The following is a 15,693-nucleotide window of genomic DNA, read 5'->3' as shown; positions in this document are numbered from 1 at the left end:
ATTAGGAGATAATATTCTTGTTGAAACGTGTTAGTAAACAAATTGTTCAACAATAAATATTTTTACATCCTGTTCTGTGTCACCACTTTTTGTCGTAATTCCTTGTTGAATAGAGAATACATCTGCACGGGAAAGGTAGGCAGTAACACACATGTTTTATGTTTATTAAACCCTCTATTATATCAATAATGTTTATTTTATATTTAATGAGATATTACAATTTTTCTCTTCAAGATTATAGTTCCTGAACTTACACAATGCTGGAACCACACTCATATATCCCATTCATGAAAGATGGATATATTACCAGAACATTACTATATATTGTATCTCGCAAAATACCATCATCCGCGATATTAGTACATAGAACTTATTGTTTAGTTCACAAATTAACAAACTCAGATTTGAATCTACTGGTGAAAGGTGGCTTTTGCTTTCCCATGGGTGTGTATTTTAACAGTCCCGTCATTGGGTTGATTGAAATTCCGGTCCGCTGATATGATTTTGGTGTGGTAATACGGGAGATTGATCCGTTGACCAAGCCGTGACCGATTTGTTATCGAAAAAATGTTTTCATAGGTTATTTTCATTCATTTTATCAATAAAATAAAATAGCAAATGAATATCAGCTAAGAATCAAATGTATCAAAGAAACTCAAATTTTATTATGAAGCTAATATATCAAAGAAATTCAAATTTTATTTTGAAGCTAATGTATCAAAGAAATTCAAATTTTATTTATGTAGCTTCTTATGAAATGAAAAAAAAATATATTTGAAATGTATTACTTTTGTCTTTTCGGGGTTAAATCTATAAATTCAAAAGACAACTTTATACATGCATACTATTTGTATTGACTTAAGTTTATTTTGTTGGGCTTCAATCATGTTATGAAATAATTAGTTTCAAGAGATTCATTCTGATTCCTGCTATTCAAGAAGGAGAAGGTTCGATAAAAACCCCAAAAATGGCCTCTATTTCTAGTTATTCAAACTGCAAACTAGGATTTATTGAGCACTATCATAGCTAAAACAATGACTAGATAGAAAATAGATCTCTTTGTTGAAAATTTACGATCAGCGTTTTTTCATGATGTCACAAATAGCAAATATTTTGATCTTCTTTGAATTTCAATGAAAACACGTCAATTTCCATTGGTTTTTATGAAATGGACTGGGAACATACAGCGTATACGTCGTCAAAAAAGTCTGTATGTGTGTTAATTATAACAAATGAATCTGACTTTAATATTTACCATGCGATTTAGTTTTCCTAGGCCTGAATTTGACGCCTGAATTTGGCCAAGTATAGCAGACAACACAATCATTTATATAACGTCACAGTACCCAAATTGCACCGAGTACCCAAATTGCACCTATTTAGCAAAAATAGCAGTGAAAATCTTACAAAAGAGGGACGAAAGATACCAGAGGGACAGTCAAACTCATAAATCGAAAACAAACTGACAACGCCATGGCCAAAAATAAAAATTTTCTTAGGGATTAAACAATTTGTACAGGGGTTAAAAAATTTTGTTACAGGTAACTAGCCCTGGACTTATTTGCAGCAGGATTTTACTAGCCCTGTTGGAAGAACTGCTAGCCCATCAAAACTGACCTGCTAGCCCAAGAATGCCTTACAAATCAGAGTTTGCTGCATAATTACAAATTGGGTGTCCCTTGTTTTGAAGGCGGCATTATACTCTGAAGTTAATAATTTTTGTTGACCTGCTTTTTATTCTGTTGGTAAACAAACAGTGCATGGGCTTATCCTAAATTAGTTGTTCCCACATACAAAGCAGACTATTTATTGGCGTGCTCGGGAAAATAATGGCAATAGTCTCTGTTTTTTTCATCAGCAACACGGCCGACCTTGCCCAGGGGAATCGTTCTTTCTGGGACACTATAAATTTTCCTTTCCGCTTTTCCCGGTCGTATAAACCACTAGTAAGAAATAAATCAGACTGGATTCCAAAACCCACAAAAGATAAAGATTTAGAAGAAACATTTAAAACATTAAAAACGAATTCACTTCAAAGCAATAAAAATGTCAAGGACAATTTTAACCCACGAGGAGAAAACAGCTTTGCAAAATTTAAAATCAGATAAATCAATACTAATTAAAGAAGCGGATAAAGGTAATGCGGTTGTAATCATGGACCGTGAGTATTACCGAGATAAAATTTTAGATATGTTACAAGATGAAATGTTTTATGAGGTGACAGATAAAAAAATGGACAAACAAACAAGTGCAATGATTAAAAAATTACTAAATACATAAGACTGAATTGTATAAAGAAGAGATGGATTACATTTCAAACTCTTAATTTTCAGAAAGCTATTTCTATATGGTTTACCATAAATTCACAAAAGTGAGGAAATTTCAAATGCGGTATCAGATCAGAACAGTGAATACATCGAACATTTAAGACCAAATGATTTAAAATTTCGACCTATTGTGGGCGGACCCAACAGCGTCACACAGAATTTAAGCCATTTTATAGACATTGTGATTAAACCTTTATGTCGTGAAGTTCCAAGTTTTATACGAGACGATTTGGAATTTTTAAATCATCTACCAACAACTGTAAATCCTAATTCAGAACTCGGACAGCTATTATTAATTTGATCTCGTCCTGAACATGCATGAAATATTTGCTACTGGACGTTAATAAGCAAACATCAACTTATCAATCATATCCTTCCAAGCCCCTTTTATCTCTTATGTAGTACATGTGTAACAATAGGGGGAAGTTTTGCATTATAAATATTTTTCTTCCTATGCTCGTCCATCAAAACAACCTTTTCTCTTACGCTCCAATAAGGCATTTGTTTGGACATTTTAGTTGGTTACGTATTGTTTTGATTTTTATATTATTTAGACACTTGTCCATTGTTGAAGGTCGTTTCTTGATATCTAGATGTCGTCTGAGAATTTTTTTTACATCTATGTCGATATAATGCTGTCACGCTTGCGTATAACCATTTCCTTTTATTCCCATTGGTTCACATTTATCGGAGTGTCAAGCAAACTTGAATAATTAGATTGTTTTGAGTCCGTATACTTTTTTGTCTAGACTGTTTTTTCCACGTACGAATCAATCTTAAAAATGTACAATTATTGGCTTTATTGGTGCACCTTAAGGCTTTTTTGTATTGACTTTTTTGTTATTAGCTGACCGCTTAATTGTTCTCATCATAGCGGTCGAAACCAGCGACGCTCGAGCCTATGACTTGGCCAATGATACTATTATAATCTAATTCACAGCAGGGGCGGATCCAGTCATTTTTAAAAGGGGGTTTCCAGCCCAGGATAAAAGGGGGGGGTTCCTACTATATGTCCCCATTCAAATGCATTGATCGCTAAAAAAAGGGGGGTTCCAACCCCCGGACCCCCCCCCCCCCCCCCCCCCCCCCCCCCCCGGATCCGCCACTGCACAGTATTATGTTACGGCCTACTTAGTACGGAAACTTTTATCATGTTTATAACTACACATTTTTGTTTCTTAATTTTACTATTGAAATAATATTAATATTAAGCATTGTCTTATATACTGAAGAATTGAAATTTTACAAGGACTTTTTCCTAGAAAAATTGATAGCACGGACTTTTAAAACTAGAAAATCTTATTTTTTTCATCATTCAAATATTCTATATTATTTATAATTTAGTCATTTTCCGGAGAGTTCCGGATACAAGTTTGAAAATTTCAAAGGAAAGACATATTTTACTTGCTATGGACTTATTTTCCAAGGAAAATTTATCCTTGGACTTATTTTTCTGGTAAAATTCTTCATTGTTTATAATTTAGTAATTTTCCAGAGAGTTCGATACAAATTTAAAAATTTCATAGGAATATACGTGGCTGACATATTTTACTAGCTATATGGACCTATTTTCGTAGGAAAATTTTTCCTTTGACTTACTTTTCTGGTAAAAAAAATTTCATGGACTGAATTACCTAGGAAACAAAGTCCGGGGAACAAATTTTACTACTTGACAGATTTTACTGTTATAAAAGCCCACAGAAATACCAGGTCAAGCGACAATAATTAGATTATAATGAATGTATAATATATATTGAGTTTACCCAATCTATAATTGCAGCCTTGCCGTCTTTAACAAACGTGTGAATTAAAGTTTAATTTGAAGTTAGTAATTATCTTCTTTTTCACATGATATAGGAGGGGGTCCTTTATTCATGTGTTCTCAGTTTAATTTTTTACCCCGGTTTTCTTTATTCTTAATATTTTTGGGCCACCATTCTCTATTTCTTATAGTTATGCACCCCGTTATTCTCTATTAATTCTGCACTTTTTGCCCATTATTCTCTATTCTGTAAACCCCATACAGACCCTCATATAGATCGTTCAAATCAAATACAACCTTTTTGCTGGGACCAATCAGAGACATATAAATGTCTCTGGACCAATACAGCATTTTCTCATATTGTTTTGCCAAGTGAGATATGATCTGTCAAGGACATATGTTAGTTATAGCAGAGACATTTGTATTATATGTCTATGGTTATAGTCAGTATAACCAAGGATTTATATAGTAAGTCTTAATTACTATATAAATCCTTGTTATAACTACATGTAAGGGGTTCTCTGATCAAATTATTGAAATATTTTCTGTCACTTGTTTTTTTTTAATGTATTTTTTTGTCACGGATATTATCCCTTTCTAAGTGTTGTGTCCCTTTTTTGCAACATCCTCTTTGGACCTTAAGTTTGCGGGACGAAATTTCATCTTTATACAGGCCCCTGATGCTAAAGGCGCCAGAACCTGACTGGTAGATGTATGGAAACATGGTAATTGGGATTCTCTGTCTGAACTGAGACACATGTGTTATAGTAGTCTAAGTCTATTAGAACTTATCGCAATTTCGGAATCTGTGACACTTGACCCCAGATTTTGCAACACTTGAACTATTGATGTCAAACAACAATCACTTTTGCATTGTTGCACAGACAATTTCTTCTATGACATCAAAATAATTTTTACGGGAACGTCTGTGAATGTCATGGCAGACATAAAGCGATAAGGTGTATTGTTTACATCTGTTTCTATGGACTTTTAAAAGTTCAATGTAGGTACATAATTTAGTATTTTTTGCATCGTATACTAATACAGTGTGTATTGTTAAGGTTCATGTGGACTGCGTTTTCACCTCGAAATTTACTCTGAGTACAGACAAACCTGTACATCTGGAAAAATATTAAGGCATAGCATGCCCTAGCTAAATAAAATTCAAATACATTGCATGTTTTAGAAAATTAAAAAATTAACTGGGTTTTACAGTGCACTTTTTTTCGTCCCTGCAGAAGATGATAAAATTAACCAACAGTTGAATTTCACTTGATATGGTCCACACAGGTACACAGTTAAATCACCAATTATTGTCAGATATCTATTGTCCATGTCAATCAATACAGTTCACTTCAATTATTACCTGTGGGGAAGTTCTCAAACCTCTTTCACAACTTATAGTTTATTTTGGCATCTGGAGGAATGAAAAAAAGTGCACTGCAAAATCCTGTTAAGTTTTTAATTTTCTAAAACATAAAATATATTTAAATTTATTTATCTAGGAATGCTATGCCTTAAACCTTTTCCAGATACACTTTGTCTGTACTCACAGTAAATTTTGAGGTGAAAATGCAGCCATTTTAGCCAAAGGGTCCACATGAACCTTAATTTATAGTATGGAGCTTCGAGATAATTATATTTGTAAACTTTTCAAGTAAAGACAAATTTTCCCAAAACAGTTGATTATGGTAGGTGCAAGTTCATGTGGATCTTTTTTGTGTATAAGCATAAATTCCGCTGAAAAAAAATCCACAGAAAGATAAAAGGTTGCTCTTTTTATTGGTATGATGTCGTCGTCGTCCGAAGACACAATGGTTTTCGCACTCTAACTTTAGTTAAAGTGAATGGATCTCTATGAAATTTTACCATAAGGTTCAATACCACAAAAGGAAGGTTGGGATTGATTAACGGGGGTAATGGTACTAACAGTTAAGGAATAAGGGGCCAAAAAGAGGCCAAAAATAAGCATTTTTGTAACTTCCAGACATAACTTGTGTGTTAGTGTATGGATCTCTCTGACATTTTACCACAAGGTTCCATATCATAAAGGGAATGCTGGGATTGATTTTGGGGGTAATTGCCTCAAAATTTTAGGAATTTTAGGCCAAAAAAGGGGCAAAAAACAAGCATTTTTCTAGTTTCATGACAATAATTTGTGTGTAAGTGTATGGATCTTTTTGAAATTTTACTACAAGGTTCCATATCACAAAGGGAATGCTGGGATTGATTTTGGGGGTAATTGCCTCAAAATTTTAGGAATTAGGGGCCAAAAAAGGGGCAAAAAACAAGCATTTTTCTAGTTTCAGGACAATAACTTGTGTGTAAGTGTATGGATCTTCAAAGTCAGGAGCCTCTGGTCTTTGTTAGTCTTGTATGATTTTTAATTTTAGTTCAATTATTTGTTTTGGAGTTTAGTATGACGTCCATTTTCACTGTACTAGTACACATTTTTGTTTAGCATGTTTAGGGGCCAGCTGAAGCCCACCTCCGGATGCGGGATTTTCTCGCTGTGTTGAAGACCTATTGGTGGCCTTTGTCTTTATTCTGCTCTTTGGTCGGTTTGTTGTCTCTTTGACACATTCCCCATTTCCATTCTCAATTTTACTAAAACAATCTCAGGGTTATGGATTCAATTCATAGTAATTAGTTGTAATCCAACATATTACCCTGTAATAACAATACAATATATTAATGGATGTAATCTAATTAAATAACTATTTAGCTTTGAAATATTATGTTAACAATTATGAGGATTTCTGCGCATGCTCCGACTTGATAAGATGTCTTTTTTTCTGGGGAAAAAAATGTAAAGAAAATGGATTTATAATTAAACTTTAAACGGAGGATTGAGTATATAAGGATGAAATTAATATTGTGATAGTGACGATGAACTAATATTTGAAGTTTTTTATCCTGATTATGATTTGACACTATATGGAATATTGTGTGTGAGCTGTTCTCAACAGATTGTAGGTATTCGTTTAAAACTGTTAACTGTGTAATAATAAACAACAACAAACAATATAAACATTCCAAGTTCCTGTTTTGCATACCAGCCTTACACTGTTAATCCACCTTTTTTATTACAAAACTACGATATTCATCTTTAATCACTGACAAAATGCAACCCGAAACTCCAGTAAATACAAACAGGCTCAGTCATCACTGCAAGCCTACACCACCTGAACAAGATTCAAGTAAAAAATTCGCAATGTCTTCTCCGGGTTCCTCACCCGTTCATGTTGACCCTAACACTATTCATCATGCTTCTGTCCCTGCAGGCCTAAGCTCTCTGCAATACCAGCCAACGACTGGAACTACATCTGAAACTTTACCGCAGCCAATTACATGCACTTTAGCCCAGTCAGATATCCTTCAAATAGTCTTGCAATTAAAAGAGATGATACATTGTGAAATAGAGAGGCTTAATAAAGAAAACCGATCGCTGCGTGATGACATGGATGCATTAGAACAATACAGTCGACGGGACCTAATTCGTATCAACGGCATTCCTGACGGTGGGATAGATGAATCTTCCATTCAAACAAACGAGTTAGTCAAAGATCTTATCAAAACCATCGATGAAGAACTAACACCCGAAGACATCATTCGATCTCATAGAATTGGTCAACCACGCACAAGGGAAGGCAATGAAGAAGGCCGAGTTAACAACAAGTTTTAGCCTCCTAGACAAATAATTGTCAAGATTAAGGATCATAATGTTAAAAAGAGGATCCTCAGATGCTGAAAATTCTTAAAAGGGAAAATAGAATACAAGTACGTCAGAATGAATGAGGACCTGACCAAGCCGAGGAACGCCATTGCATACAAAGCCAGACAGCTCAGCATTGAGCATCATCTAAGAGACACGTGGACAGTTGATGGGAAAATTTATGTAAAGGACAATCAAATGCAAGTCCATGTTGTCAACACAATGCCAGCGTTCCTACGTTTTGTATCGATATACTGCTGTCCTGGTTCCATGGACTTCCTTGATAGGCTAGACTACAACAACAAACAAAACGGACGCGAGTACACACCACCACAACTCATAACATATGCGGAAGCACGAGCGAAGGAATTAGCAGAGAGAGCATCTTCAAATGCATCAGCTGAAAACACGAGTGTCCAAATGTCATGATTTAACTTTGAATAAAACTGCATATATTGACAACATTTTTTTTTTGTGTACATAATTCTACATGTATTCAGACTATTTGACAGTCCTGCCAAGTTTCGGAATTTCGCAAAAACAACTATACACTGACTAAATATAGTGATGTCAAAATAGTCTGCAATTGACTTTTTGCTTTTTTTGTTTTGTTTATTTATTTGTTCATTTTTCTATAATTACATGCTACACAATTCTTGTACATAATACATCTAATTTGTAATTCATCCAAATTCCTGTAAATTACACGGGAATACTTACCTTGATCCCTGATTTGTCACGACACAAATTTTAACGTATTGAAGTTCACAACACAAACTCTCATAGTAAAATTAATTACTCATGCGTGAAAAAGGCAAAACTATAACAGTTGTTTTTACATGATGTTAAAATCCATGGTAAGGAAATTTTCATGGCTAACTTCAAGCTCCAAAAACAACTTTAAAAAGAAGATATAACTTTCAATTTGTAAATTTTATCGTATACAAGCAATCTAAACTAAACGTACAGCGATTTGTACTGCTTAAAACGTGTATGCTTACTATAAATTGTAAATTGTATGGACAGATCTTGTCAATTCAGCGATCAAATAATCAATCAGGCAATCAAAACTAAATCAATTTTTGTTCTCACAATTTTTTCTTATTTTTTACTTACACTTTTTTCACAAAACAGATGAAATGCTATGGTTTATTTAACTTTGTATACGGCCGCTCTCAGTTTGACCAATTTCAGCCAGATGTAACATAACTCATGGGGGTAGGAATCGAGTTATATCGTATGAGAGTTGGCCAATACTCACCAGGCAAAAACATCAAACAAAGACTAAATTATATTGATTTTATCTGTATCAACTTATTTCTTGCTTGTAAAAGTGTCTTGCAGGCACTGGTGTTATCAATTTTAATCTTCACGTTGTCGCATCAACTAGGCGTGTGCCTTAAACCTTCAGAGATGAAACATGTAGACTCAAATGTACAAAAAACAACAAGTGTAAATGTGAATCTTAGACAATTTATTATTTCATTTATACTATTTGTTATACAAATTTTGCTAATCCTAGCAGGAATAGAGGTAAATTCAGGTCCAAGTGACGATATCGATTCTTCTCAAAGTTCAATTAACTCAACTGACATGTCGGATTTCGGTGAACTTTTCTCAAAATCAGTCTCAATTCTTCACTTAAATGTACAAAGCCTAGCCCCGAAAATAGATCTGATTCAAGCTGAATATTCTGATTTCGACATTCTAGCGTTTAGTGAAACCTGGTTAAACAATAATCATACAGACGAATCAATTGAAATCCTAAATTACCAGCACCCCTTCCGTCATGACAGAGGTCCACACAAGGTTGGAGGGGGGATAATTGTTTATGTAAAAAATGATATACATGTTCAACGTCGAAGTGACCTCGAAAGCGAAAGTTTGGAAGCAATATGGTTAGAACTTAAATTTAAAGATAAAAAGGCTTTGCTCGGAACCTTTTATATACCTCCTTATAGTGGAACAGATTTCTGGGAAAAAATTGAATATTCTCTTGATATGGCGTCTAATGATAATACTATTAATTACATAATGGCCACTGGTGATTTTAACGATAACCAACTAGCCCCTGTTAATTCAAAAATTACACCTTTGTTAAGCCAATTTAGTCTTACTCAAATGATAGACGAACCTACTCATTTTACTGAATCGTCGTCATCATTGTTAGACCTTTTTATAACAAACAATGCTCACATAATAACATACTGTGGAGTCGGGCCACCTTTATTAGACCAAATACGTTTTCACTGTCCTATAATTAGTCTTTTGAACTTTCCAAAATGTCGTCAAAAAACTTTTAAGCGAAAAATTTGGCTATATGATCGAGGAGATTATGACAGATATCGTAACATTTTATCTGAAAAAAATTGGGATTCCGTAATAAACTTAAATAACGTTGAACAATTTACAACCGAAATAACAAAAACTATCATAGAAGCTGCTGAAAAATGTATTCCAAATAAAACAATAACTGTTCGTAAAAATGAACCTCCATGGCTAACAAATGATGTTAAAAAAAAGATAAGGAAAAAAAATAGAATCCACAGAAAGGCTAAAAAATATAATAACCAATCGGATTGGTCAAAATTTAAGAAAATATGAAATGAAGTTACCAGTTTAATAAGAAAATCAAAGGATGATTATAACAACAATTTAATTAAAAAAATCATGAACAGTAACCCGTCCACTACTAATTGGTGGAAAACGGGCAAACAAATATCCGGATTAAAAACAAACGACGCAAGTATACCTCCATTAATGGTTAATAACAACTTAATATTTGATGAAATCGAAAAGGCAAATGAATTTAATCGATTTTTTACTTCCCAGTCAAATATTGATGATTCAAGTGCTATGTTACCTGAAGAACTTCATACTATTAGTGGTGACATTAGTTATATAGAACTTACTGTTACTGAAGTTGAAGATATATTGAAAATTGTTAATCCCACAAAAGCTTCTGGCCCAGACCTCATAAGTCCCAAATTGTTAAAAGAAGCATCTTCTGTTTTGAAGTATCCCCTTTGTAAGCTATTTAACTTATCGTTAAGTACGTCTACTTTTCCAGATCAATGGAAAAGAGCAAATGTTACCCCAGTTTATAAAAATAGTAAACCGAATGACGTTAAAAACTATAGACCTATTTCCTTGTTGAGTGTAATTTCAAAGTGTATGGAACGTTGTGTATATAAACATGTTTACAATCACTTTAAGCGTAATAATATTTTAACGAAAAATCAGTCAGGCTTTACACGGGGGGATTCAGCATTTAATCAATTAATTAACATTTCAAATGATTTTGGGAAGGCTTTAGATAGCGGTAAAGAAATAAGGGTAGTATTCTGTGATATAAGTAAAGCGTTTGATCGAGTCTGGCATAAGGGACTGCTATTTAAACTTCAACAAGCGGGCATATCGGGTTCTTTACTAAGGTGGTTTGAAAATTATCTTACAAATAGATTCCAGCGGGTGGTTATTAACGGTTCAAGTTCCAAATGGTAACCTGTAAATGTGGGCGTCCCACAAGGGTCCATTCTGGGCCCTCTCCTTTTTTTGATATTTATAAACGATATAATAGAAGACATTCAAGCTCAAAATAAGCTATTCGCAGATGACACTTCATTGTATATTATGGTTGACAATCCAACAGAAACAGCAACAATTTTAAATAACGATCTAGATAAGATATATAATTGGTCAAAAAAATGGCTTGTGAATTTTAATGCCCAAAAAACTGAAAGTATGATAATTTCATAAAAAATAAATAGACCCTTTCATCCTCCATTAAATATGAATATCCAAGAGCTACAAACAGTAAGTAAACACAAACATCTAGGTGTCTTTTTTTCTAACAACGGATCCTGGAACGACCATATTGAATATATAGTTTCTAAATCTTACAAAAGAATAAATATAATGAGAAAAATGAAAAATGTTCTTGATAGGTTTACACTTGAAAAAATTTACATATCATTTGTTCGCCCAATTCTTGAATATGCCGATGTCGTTTGGGACTCTCAAAATCAGAATTTGATTGCTAAACTTGAAAATATTCAGCTTGACGCAGCACGTAATGTCACGGGGGTACTAAACTTACCAGTATAAACAATTTATATGTTGAAACTCGATGGGAAAAATTATCTGAAAGACGACGCAATCATAGACTAATTCATTATCACAAAATTTTGAATAATAAAACCCCAGAGTATTTAAGAGACTTATTGCCAGATTCAGTAGGAAGTAGGCATGATCATAATACAAGACAAAGAAATAATATTACACAAGTCAACACACGGACCCGTTTATATTCTGAATATTTCATCCCAGCAACAACAAAACTATGGAACACTCTTAACTTAAACATAAGAAAATGTGAATCTCTATCATTATTCAAAAAACAAATTAGTACCCAAAATAGTAAGGTCCCAGCGTATTATTATATAGGACATCGTTTTGGTCAAATTCTTCATGCTCGCTTAAGAATGGATTCAAGTTCATTGAATTCTCACCTATTCGTTCGTAATTTAGTAGACTCTCCAAATTGTCGTTGTGGTGATGTAGAAACAAATTCTCACTTCCTGTTATCTTGTCCCATATACACTGATTTAAGACATGAACTATTAGATTCTGTTTCAGTTCTTCCTGTCCAAGTTAACACAAAAACTTTGCTTTTTGGATCAACGGTACTCTCAGATGAGCAAAATAGTCTTTTATTTAGTTTGATGCAGAAATATATTATTAAAAGTAAACGTTTTAACCCTTGATGTTAATGCTTCATCATTCAATAGGAACCCAAGCATTTCACACTATACATTACAATAATTCATGTTTATTTATTTATTTTTTTTATTTTTTTTTTCTCATTAAAACATTTTTTTTTTTTTTTTTCTTCTTCTTCTTTCACCTTTTTCATATTCATATATTTATTACAGAGCATGCCAGTATTTATATTTATGTATTGTCCAATAAGTGTATTATTTTTGTAAAAGGAGACAGATTTGTAAAAGCAAATTGCTTGTTTCTGAATCCTTAATATTATTTCATTTGTATAATATCTTTTAATGTTGATTTATCTGAATAAATATTGTTTAAACTAATTATGAACAAGGAAACTGTTTACTTTTCCAAGCATTTCAATAATAAAAGAATAATATATAATTTCATTAAGTTTGAGTTTGGAGATAGTGATCTCAAATTCTATGAATTGTTTTATGTCTTATTAATATAACTAAATACCAAAATCTACTCATAATGCATATTTCGGTGCATTAGTGTACATTATAACAGTCATGTAATAAACTGTTAAATACCAAATTCAAACAAACATATTTAAAAATAACATATACATGCAAAGCAAGAATGTACATGCAAACAAAACATTAAGCACTTTCTAAAGCAGACATTACAATAAGCAAAATACACATAGACTCAACATAACAAAACGTACCTCACCGGTATTTGTGAAGGCTTGAAATACGATACAGTAATAACAAATCACATCAGGCTGATGCCAACATGGTGCATCATCAATATGGGGAATACCTGCAGTACAAATATTAAAATCATAACTAACCTATTCTAAATATATAGCGCTACTTCATATCAAAATGAGATATTTGATATCTTTATCAATTTATGACTTTATTTGGTATCTGAAATTATTGTAAAACATTCATTCTATAGGATTCAATAGTTTAACCCAATTTACTGAGATTTAGCTGTTTTATATAATTTTAACCATAAAAGCACAATTATTAAAGAGATTTTAAGTTCTTATATATATTCTATTATTACACTTACATATCACATCTACACATCATTCAAACATTCATTCATTCATACTGTTCATAAATCATGCATAAATCTAGTTATACATATAGATAATTTTATTGTATTAGTATAAGAAGAACAACTGACCTTAGAAACATGAAAACCAAACTCCAAAAACAGAAATAATCATACAATTTACTATAAATAGAAAATAGTGTCCATTATCACAAAGTGACCATCTAGAATATAAAACTTCCCCCCAAAGAATTGAGAACTAATCAATACCAATAAAACATAATTGAAACACCTGATAAAGTCGCACCTGAGCGAATCTTTAAATTTTATACTCAGTATAGTTTAACCATGCAATAATCTTAAGGATATAAATATAATACTACAGTAGTAATAACCATATCTTCTGAAATAATAAAGTTATATTACAAATATAGAAATATCAAACTAACACATATAAAACACAAATATCCTAAAATACCACTTTACCACAGTTATACAAACTTTTTTCTAAACGCCTTCACATATTGAGCTAATTTTTAGTATGTGAGTCCATGGAAACTGCTAAAATACGAAAAAAAAAATCAAAATTCTAAATCTTTTATTATAAGACTTAACCGGATGTATGGAAATATTACTTGGTATGCCCAGATGTGCAGACAATATTTAGAAATTCCAAAATGGCCACCATTGTCATGGAAACAGGGAGAAAGTTTAACTGACTCTATGGGAAAATACATTAATTTTTGTTTTTCATTAGATACTGTTTCATCTCAATAGGTAGAACCTTTATGTTATGTATGATACAAGGGACCAATGTCCAGTTGTCCATTCCACAATTTTTAGTTCAGCCAGGGGTCTCCTTGGCATTATTTAAGGGGGTCAATTTTCATGGAACATTCTAGAACATCAGTTGTGAAAATTTTTAAAATGCTTCAAACTTAATGAAACTCTACACAAATGTTGACTGGCATATATATGTAGAAGTGGCATTTGACTATGGAATTTCCAAAATGGCTGCCATTACCATGGAAACTGCAAAAATGTAAAAAATTTCAAAATGCTTCAAACTTAATAAAACTTCACACAAATGTTAACTTTTATATGTAGATGTGGTACATGTATTTGACTTTGGAATTTCCAAAATACATGTAGCTACCGTAACCATGGAAACAGCAGAAATGCGAAAAATTGAAATTTGGTCTAATCTTAATGAAATTTGACAGTAATGTGACCTGTCATGTTTCGATGTGGTATCTGACTTTTGAATTTTCAAAATGGCTGTTGTTACCATGCATGGATACAGTAGAACAATGGTTGGGGGCTGTTTTGGCATCCTAACACAAGATTACTTGTTATTATTAAGTTGAGACTATGTTTTTGTCCCGTTTCTTATTTTTATTATCATGTCGCTTTGAAAAAAGAATCGTCACCAATATACTTTAAATGAATGAAAACTGAATCGATTAACAATCAATAAACATGTGCGTCCCGCTTGATGTTCTGACCTAGAAAGGGAGAAATAATAAAGTAAATATTGTTGGTCGGTTGGGGATTGCCTGATTTATTAAAACAAGAAAGCTATACCACAGTGTAGTCCATTCTTATCTTAAAAGTACCAGTAAGTGAACTTTTAACTGGAATCAATAATCATATCCCATGTAAGAATGTTTTTAATTATTTTTATTGACTCTTAATGATAGGCTTTTTATTAGCAGTGGAAGTGAAATGAATTTCGGATCCTTGGTATCATTATAACTTTTAGAGTCAAATTCAATAATTTGAAAGCCAATCACAGTAAAGAATGAAAATAATGTGCTATTTGCTCACCCCTGTTGATCAATTCGAGGAGCGAACTTGGGTCATATCCTAAAGACTTTATACAGTAAGAAATTAAAATGCATGCTTCACCCAACAGTAGAAATATGATTTTTTTTCTTGGGGGGAGGGGGGATGATAGGGTGAATGGGTTGTTCGAATTTCAGTTTTAAGGATGGTAACTTCTAATTGTGCAGGAACAACTGAGTTCACAACCGGTGTCATATTGTATTTTGACCCCAGGGTAAATTTTCCATATGGTATTTTGACCCCAGGTGACTTTTCAG

The 15,693-nt window shown here is 32.8% G+C and overlaps 1 protein-coding gene and 1 long non-coding RNA gene across 3 annotated transcripts in view; both read left to right on the top strand.

The window, feature by feature from the left end:
* The first annotated feature begins 66 nt into the window (after positions 1 to 66).
* The window catches only part of LOC127733119 (prominin-1-like), a 226,586-nt gene continuing 210,959 nt past the window's right edge, over positions 67 to 15,693 (top strand). For both annotated transcript variants that reach the window (XM_052242417.1, XM_052242418.1), the window contains exon 1: positions 67 to 135. The gene's annotated coding sequence lies outside the window, so the exon portion shown is untranslated. The remainder of the gene's footprint in view (positions 136 to 15,693) is intronic.
* LOC127733190 (uncharacterized) overlaps positions 5,859 to 15,693 on the top strand; it is a 222,126-nt gene continuing 212,291 nt past the window's right edge. Inside the window, exon 1 of the long non-coding RNA XR_007996875.1 lies at positions 5,859 to 6,125. This is a non-coding gene — a long non-coding RNA (uncharacterized LOC127733190). The remainder of the gene's footprint in view (positions 6,126 to 15,693) is intronic.

The sequence above is a fragment of the Mytilus californianus genome, unplaced genomic scaffold (genome assembly GCF_021869535.1).
Source record: "Mytilus californianus isolate M0D057914Y unplaced genomic scaffold, xbMytCali1.0.p SCAF_3, whole genome shotgun sequence".
In the NCBI taxonomy this organism is placed as follows: Eukaryota; Metazoa; Mollusca; class Bivalvia; order Mytilida; family Mytilidae; genus Mytilus; species Mytilus californianus.
This window is presented reverse-complemented; position numbering and strand designations above follow the sequence as displayed.